This window comes from Gossypium hirsutum, chromosome A11, assembly GCF_007990345.1.
Source record: "Gossypium hirsutum isolate 1008001.06 chromosome A11, Gossypium_hirsutum_v2.1, whole genome shotgun sequence".
Taxonomy (NCBI): Eukaryota; Viridiplantae; Streptophyta; class Magnoliopsida; order Malvales; family Malvaceae; genus Gossypium; species Gossypium hirsutum.
The window spans coordinates 30,409,366-30,418,055 of NC_053434.1; the positions used below are offsets into that span (position 1 = coordinate 30,409,366).

Below are 8,690 nucleotides of genomic sequence, written 5' to 3' on the forward strand. Positions count from 1 at the left end.
GGCATGAGCAATTAAGGTTCAGTAATTAGTAAATAAATTATTGCTCTATAGTTGTTTATGAAATATTTAATAAGTGTGTAGCAATTCAGCTTTGGTAAGTGCTTTTTTTTTTAAAGGTCATGTGGTTTGATAATGGCGATTCATTGATATTTAAACTTATAGTATTCATATATGATGTTAATACATGATTTGTTGAACTAGAGCTTAAAAGTAGATTTTGAATTATAAAGTGTATTGTGTATTAGTATGAACTGTGATATGATCAGTATTGCCTTGTAACCCTAATATGGGTTAGAGATGTTACATTTTATTGGTATCAGAGCTACGGTTTAATCGGTTCTAGGGATAACGTAGCGCGTGTTAGTCTAGATATACATGCCATATTATATACTGTGATAATGTGATGACTTCTGACATCTAAAAATGTGATTTCATATAGTAAATGGATCCCGACAGAGCTGTAGCTGATGATGTCGAGAGTGTAGCACCTGCTCCTGCACTAGGGACAACACCGGTAGATTCTCGACCGACTTCCAGTAATCAAGAAAGTGAGGCTAAACAAGCCTTCTACCAAATGATGAATGATTGGTTTACTCAGTATATCCGGACTAACCCGGCTGCACAACAACCTCCACCCCCGACTAATCTGTCTTTGATGCCTGTTGTACCTCAAGTAAATGATCTGTTGAGATTGTATAAACCACATGTTGATAAAATCAGAAACACAGCCTATCACTGGTGGAGTACCCTAGTATCAGTGGTTCCGAGAGAGCGAGTGACCTGGGAATTCTTCCAGACTGAGTTTCGTAAAAAGTATATCAGTCAGAGATTTATTGATCAGAAGCGAAAAGAATTTCTAGAGCTGAAATAGGGTCGGATGACCGTGACAGAATATGAGTGAAAATTTGTGAGACTCAGTCGGTATGCCCGAGAGTGTGTTTCTACCGAAGCTATAATGTGTAAAAGATTTGAAGATGGGCTGAACGAAGGCATTAAACTGTTAGTTGGCATACTTGAGATAAAAGAGTTTGTGGTGCTTGTTGAGCGAGCTTGTAAAGCTGAAGAGCTCGGAAAAGAGAAGAGAAAAGCTAATTTTGAAGCAAGAGATTTTCGTAAAAGATCATCGGGTAAGACTTTTCACTCTGCATCGAAGAAGTTTAGAGATGATTCTAGTCGATCTAAGGTTACTACAGGTTTTTCTAGATGAGATCGAGACCGACCCTCTGTGAGTTCATGAGCCACTTCGATAGCTAGTGTTGGCAATGTTCGATAGAATAGAGTCGAGTGCAAGCATTGTGGTAAATGGCATTCTAGAACTTGCAGATTGCATGATCGATCTTGTTCTAAATGTGGATTGATGGATCATTTTATTCGAGAGTGCCCGATGTTAGGCGAGCACAACGCTGTTCAGAGTGAGAGGTAAGGAAATGTGTCAGTGCGAGGCAGACCACCCAGAAATACGGGTAATGTGAGTAGAAATCAAAGAGGGACGAAAGATATAGCAGTTATATCTGAGGCTCGTGCACCTGCCGGACGAGAGGAGGCTTCATCCCCAGATGTCATCACTCGTATATTCACTATTTATGATACTAATGTAATTGCATTAATTGATCCTAGTTCGACTCATTCTTATATCTGTGAGACTTTAGTATTCAGCAAGACTCTACCTGTTGAGTCTACTGAGTTTGTGATTAGAGTGTCAAACCCCTTGGGCCAGTCTGTTATGGTTGACAAAGTGTGTAAGAATTGTCCTTTGATGGTTCGAGATTTGTACTTTCAGGCTGATTTGATGCTATTGCCATTTGATGAGTTCGACATAATTTTGGGTATGGATTGATTAACTTTGTATGATGCTGTGTAAACTACAAGAGGAAGGCCATTGATCTACGGAGTCAGAATGATGAGGTTATTCGGATTGAATCTAGTGATTTGTATGGTTTACCAGTAGTAATTTCTTTGATGCTAGCTCAGAAATATGTGAGAAAAGGGTGTGAAGCTTATTTTGCCTACGTGCTTGACAGTAAAGTGGTTGAAAGAAACATTGAATCAGCACTAGTTGTATGTAAATATTTAGATGTATTTCCTGAAGAGTTACCGGGTTTACCACCGATCCGAGAGGTTGAGTTTGGTTTTGAGTTAATGCTTGGGACAACTCCAATATCCATAGCTCTGTACAGAATGGCACCTACAGAATTAAAATAATTGAAAACTCAGTTGGAAGTGTTAATAGATAGAGGTTTTGTGCGACCAAGTTTCTCTCCTCGGGGTGCACCTGTACTGTTTGTGAAAAGGAAAGATGGAACCATGAGAATGTACATTGATTATAGACAACTCAATAAGGTGAGTATAAAGAATAAGTATCCGTTACCACGGATTGATGATCTGTTTGATCAACTAAAAGGGGCTACAATGTTTTCAAAGATAGATTTGATATTAGGCTATTATCAGTTGCGAGTTAAAGACTCAGATGTGCCGAAGACTGCTTTTCAAACGAGGTATGGACACTATGAGTTTTTATTTATGCCATTTGGACTTACTAATGCACCTGTTGTTTTCATGGATTTGATGAACCGGATCTTCAGACCGTATCTGGATCGGTTTGTAGTTGTGTTTATAGATGATATTTTAATCTACTCTCGTGATAAAGCTGAGCATGTCGAACATCTGAGGCTTGTGTTACAAACTTTGGGAGATAAGAAGTTGTATGCGAAGTTTAGTAAATGTGAGTTCTGGTTAAACGAAGCCAGTTTTCCGGGCCATGTTGCATCAACATCAGGTATTCGGGTTGATCCGAGCAAAATTTTCGCTATACTCGATTGGAAACCTCCAAGGAATGTTTCTAAAGTCTGAAGTTTTCTAGGACTTGCTGGTTACTATTGACGGTTTGTGAAAGGTTTCTCTATGATTTCGGCTTCAATGACGAAGTTATTACAGAAAGATGTTAAGTTCGAGTGGTCAAAGAAGTGCCAGAAAAGTTTTGATCAGTTGAAAGCCCTTTTGACCGAAGCTCCAGTGCTAGTTCAACCAGAATCGGGAAAAGAATTTGTTATTTATAGTGATGCATCTTTAAATGGTTTGGGTTGTGTATTGATGTAGGAAGGCAAAGTTATAGCTTATGCCTCGAGGCAGTTGAAGCCAAATGAAAAGAACTATCCGACACACGACCTAGAATTGGCAGCCATTGTGTTCGCATTGAAAATTTGGCGTCCTTATTTATTCGGTAAGAAATGTCATGTTTATTCTGATCATAAAAGCCTGAAATACTTGATGACTCAGAAAGATCTGAATTTGAGACAACGTCGATGGTCAAAATTGCTAAAAGACTACGAGCTTGTAATTGACTATCACCCGAGAAAGGCTAATGTTGTTGCTGATGCTTTAAGCTGAAAATCACTGTTTTCTTTGCATGCAATGAATGCACAAATGGCTATGTCTGATGATGGTTCGATAATAGCTAAATTAAAAGCAAGACCGTTATTGGTTCAACAAATTTGTGATGCGCAGAAGGTTGATAATGAATTACTAGCAAAACGAGCTCAGTGTGATATAGATGCTAATTTAGAATTCAGAGTTGATGCTGATGACTGTTTGAAATTCAGAAACTGAATATGTGTTCTGAGCAATTCAGAGTTGATTCAGATGATTTTGAATGAAGCTCACAGCAGTCAGTTATTAGTTCACCCAGGTAGTACAAAGATGTATAATGATTTGAAACAGCTTTACTAGTGGCATGGTATGAAACGAGAAATTTCTGACTTTGTTCCAAGATTTTCAGTCTGTCAACAAGTAAAAGCCGAGCATCAGGTACCTTCAAGATTACTTCAGCCAATTATGATACCAGAATGGAAATCGGACAGAGTCACGATTGATTTTGTATCTGGTTTACCGTTGACACTGAGCAAGAAAGATGCACTCTGGGTTGTTGTAGATAGTTGACTAAATCAGCTCATTTTGTTCCGATACGTACAGACTACTCATTGGATAAGCTAGCTAAATTGTATGTTTCTCAGATTGTAAGATTACATGGAGTGCCTATATCTATTGTTTTGGATAGAGATCCGAGGTTTACATCGCAGTTTTGGAATAAACTACAAGATGCACTAGGTACGAAATTACATTTTAGTACTGCTTTCCATCCGCAAACAGATGGTCAGTCTGAGCGAATCATTCAGATACTTGAGGATATGTTGAGATGTTGCATTCTCGAGTTCGAAGGTACGTGGGAACGATACCTACCTCTGATTGAATTTGCATATAATAACAGCTTTCAATCGAGTATTAAAATGGCAGCTTATGAGGCTTTGTATGGTCGTAAATGTCGTACGCCATTGTACTGGACTGAGCTCAATGAAAATAAGATACACGGGGTCGATTTGATCAAAGAAACTGAACAGAAGGTAAAAGTGATCCATAAAAATTTAAAGGCGGCATCAGATCGTTAGAAATCATATGCGGACTTGAAACGTAAAGATTTTGATAAACCGTAATTTATACATATTTTTACCTTATGCTTAGCATATTTTTGGATGAATTATCCTTAGATTTGGTGAATTTTATGCTCCTAATCCTTTAATTTCATGTTTTATACTTAGGTGAGCATAAGAAAGTAAAAAGAGCGAGAAACGGGCCAAAAACAGAGAAAATAGACCAACATGGGAAATCAACATGGCCTAGACTTCCTCACACGGGTAAGCCACACGGCCATGCCCATTTGGCAGAATTGAAGCACGACTTACACGGGTAGACCACACGCTCATGCCTATGTAATAGCCTTGAACACGGATTGAAGAATCGCACACAGGCGTGTCACACGGGCATGTCCCTGTCGGGCCCAAGTTTAGTTCTATTCGGAAAAGGCCACTCTTGAGGGCTTTTAGGCATTCTAAAGCCTATTTAAACACCTGAGGAGGCACTTATAAGGGACACATGGAGTAGGAGGTAGGGAATTACTCGAAAAAAGCCGATTGATCCATCTTAGAAGCCGGATTCATCGTCAAAACTGAAGATCTCCCTTCAATATCCTTCAGGAGTTTTGGGTTTTCTTTATGTTTTGTTATCTTCATTATTTTGAGATGTCTTCTTTTATAAATATGAACTAAATCCCCTAAATAACTAAGGGGAATGAAACCTAAGACGGATCTTATTATTATTATCTGAATTGTATGATAAATATTTGACTTGTTCTTAATTATCAATTATTCTTGTTTTAATATTCCAGGATATTGATTCAAGTACTGATGTGCTTATTCAGAGGAGCAAAAGTCACTGTCTAAGAGTAGATCTAACATAATTAAGCGGAGTTGATTGCACGCCTAAAGATAAGGTGACAATATTTTGCCAGATTAGAGTGAAACCTAATAAGGGAATCCATAGATCGAGTTCATACAACACTAGGGAGTTAATTAGAAAGAGATTTCAATTAATCAACCTAGGGGTAGACGTTATTAGTCTCGAGAGAGATAATAATATAAATTATAGATTTCTATGGATCAAGTCAAATGAATAAATCGTCTAATTCAGAGTCAAATAACAAGTGAAATCTAGGTGAATTTTTCCTTCGGTATTGTCTTAATCAATCTGTTTTCTCAAAAGTTTTTCCCAATTTTCTTTTTGTGCACCCTTAGTTTAGTAATTAGTTTAGATAAACAAAACCCATAAATGTTTAGGCTAGATAATAAAAAGAAAGTTAATACTAGTACTTTTAGTTCCTTTAGGATTCGACAATCCGGTCTTGCTAAAACTATACTACTGTTCAACAGGTGCACTTGCCTTCATCGTAATAGTTAGTTTTCAAGAGCGATCCATTATGAATTATAAAACTTATTGCATATATCACATCATATCATGATCAAGTTTTTGGCACTGTTGTCGGGGGACTAAGATATTAGGAACACTTGAATTTTATTACTTTAGCCATTTTATTTTTATTTAATTTAAAATTTTCTTTTCTTTACTAATTTTTCGTTTATTCGCTTCTGGCAGGTTTTTATAGTGCATGACTAGAAGAAACCCATCGGGACCATTACTTTTTGATAGTGAGATCGATCGCACAGCTCGTAGAAACTGAGGAAAAATAAGGCAAAGCCTAAGATACACAGAGGAAGAGCAAGAGGACAACATTCAGACCGCAACCGAGGAGATGGCTGAAAATCAGAAAAATCTGCTACCTCCTGCGATTGCTGCTGACCAGTAAATCAGAATCCTACTCCACGCACTATGTATGATAATGCTAAACCTCCTTTAATAGGAACTGAGTCAAGTATAGTTAGGCCTGCTGTTGCTGCAAATAATTTTGAACTAAAACCTAACATAATTCAAGTGATACAACAGTTTGTTCAGTTTCATAGTTTGCAAGATGAGGATCCAAACAATCACTTGGCAAATTTTTAGGAGTTTTGCGATACTTTTAAGATCAATGGCATTTCTGATGATGCCATTCGCCTTCGATTATTTCCATTTTCATTGAGGAACAAAGCTAAATAGTGGTTGAACTCATTACCATGAAGGTCAATCACTACTTGAAACAAATGACCGAAAAGTTTTTACTTAAATATTTTTGTCGGCTAAAACAGCTAAGTTAAGGAATGACATCTCTTCTTTTGTGCAGATGGATCTAGAAACACTCTACGATGCATGGGAAAGATATAAGGATCTGTTGAGAAGGTGCCCTCACCATGGGTTACCACTCTGGCTACAAGTTCAAACTTTTCACAATGACTTGAATCCGTCGACTAGATAGATGGTTGACGCAGTCGCTGGTGGGAGTATGAACAATAAGACACCTGAGGATGCTTATGAATTTATAGAAGAGATGCCACTGAATAATTATCAGTGGCAAGTCATGAGAACAAAACCGACGAAAGCAGTCGGTGTTTTCAACCTCGATGCGGTTACTATGCTATCTAACCAGGTAGAACTCTTAAATAAAAAGATTGACGGTTTGTGTGGTTCTACTCAAGTACATCCAGTGATGAGGTGCGATTCAAATAGAGGAGGAGCATACACAGAATATCAACCCTTCAACCCTAGCACTGAGGAGGAACAAGTTCAATATATGGGTAATAATGCTAGATCTCAAAATAACCCATATAGTAACACATATAATGCAGGTTGGAGGAACCATCCCAACTTCTCATGGGGTGGTCAAGGGAATCAAAGGCCACAACATCTTCTGGGTTTTCAACAACCACTTTACCAGCAGGAAAAGAAACCAAACCTTGAGGAGATGCTAACAAAGTTTATCTCGGTGTCAGAAACTCACTTTTAGAATACCAAAACAGCACTTAAGAATTAACAAGCGTCGATCAAAGGGCTTGAAACTCAGATAGGCCAACACACCAAATTGATTTATGAACGACCACAAGGTAGCTTGCCGAATAACACTGAATCTAACCCAAGGGAATAGCTCAATGCAATTACCATTCAAGATGAGGAAGGGTTAGTCGAACCTGAACCTGAATCGAGGCAAGGAATTGTGGTAAGTAAAAGCAAAGGCGAGGTATACCACAACGAACAAACACCGGTAAGTAAAGAGTACAAACCTCATGTGCCATACCCCAATACGACAATGAAAGACCGCACAGACGAACAATTCAGTAAATTCCATAAATTATTAAAAAAATCACATATCAACTTACCGTTTATTGAAGCTCTTTCGCAAATGCCAAATTCTTAAAGGAGCTTTTAACAAATAAGTGGAAGTTGGATAAGGCGTCGCATGTGGACTTAAATGCATTTTGCTTAGCCATACTACAGAATAAGCTGGCCAACAAATTAAAAGATCTAGGGAGTTTTACGATTCCTTGTGTAATTGGTAGCTTAGATGTTAATAATGCTTTGGCTAATTTAGAGGCTATTATCAATGTCATGCCTTATAAAATTTTTAAACAACTAGGTCTTGGGAAACCCAAACAAACTAGGATGAGCATTCAGTTAGCAGACAAAACAGTCATATTTCCTAGGGTATTATTGAAGATGTACTCATTAAAATTGAAAAATTCATATTCCCAGTTGATTTTGTTGTTCTAGACATAGAAAAGGATAGTGACGTGCCTTTAATTTTAGGAAAGCCCTTTTTAGCAGCTGCTAGAACTATAATTGATGTTGGTACAAGTAAACTCACACTTCGTGTGGGTGAGGAAATAATCACTCTTCAAGCTCAAAATTCTACTAATGTTGATCATGTAGTGCAACATTCCTTGCAGGAAATACGTTCGAAAAGCATATGTGAGCCTTGTTCGAATAACAATAAAGAACCCATCTATGAAGAACGAAGGGTACAAGTCGAGGAACTAGATGAATGGTGGACACAAAAATCGAGAGCACACGATAGACCAAAACCACCCCATGACGAGCTCAATATTTCACCAAAACAACTTAAGGTTGGAGACAAAGTACTATTAGAAATCCCTTTTACGGTACTTAGCATTTTCCCATACGGCACAGTCGAGGTAATTCATCCAAAATTTGGTACATTCAAGGTAAATAGTACTCGTCTAAAACTTTATTTTGATAAAATTGATAGTAGGGATGAGGAGTGTAAACTCCTCGCACCACCATGACCATGCAACAGAGAGGTAAGTCGAGCTTAGCCTATAAATAAGCACTTCTCGGGAGGCAACCCGAGCACTAACGGTGTTAAATTCTTTAAATTTTAGTTTTTAACATTTAAATCCACTAACAAAGACACT

At 37.9% G+C, this 8,690-nt stretch overlaps 1 non-coding gene across 1 annotated transcript; it reads right to left on the reverse strand.

Annotated features, from left to right (window-relative positions):
* Window positions 1–6,574: 6,574 nt before the first annotated feature.
* On the reverse strand, window positions 6,575–6,681 carry LOC121210506 (small nucleolar RNA R71). Its single transcript, XR_005905624.1, has one exon. It is a non-coding gene; the product is annotated as a small nucleolar RNA R71 (small nucleolar RNA).
* Between the last annotated feature and the right edge of the window lie 2,009 nt (window positions 6,682–8,690).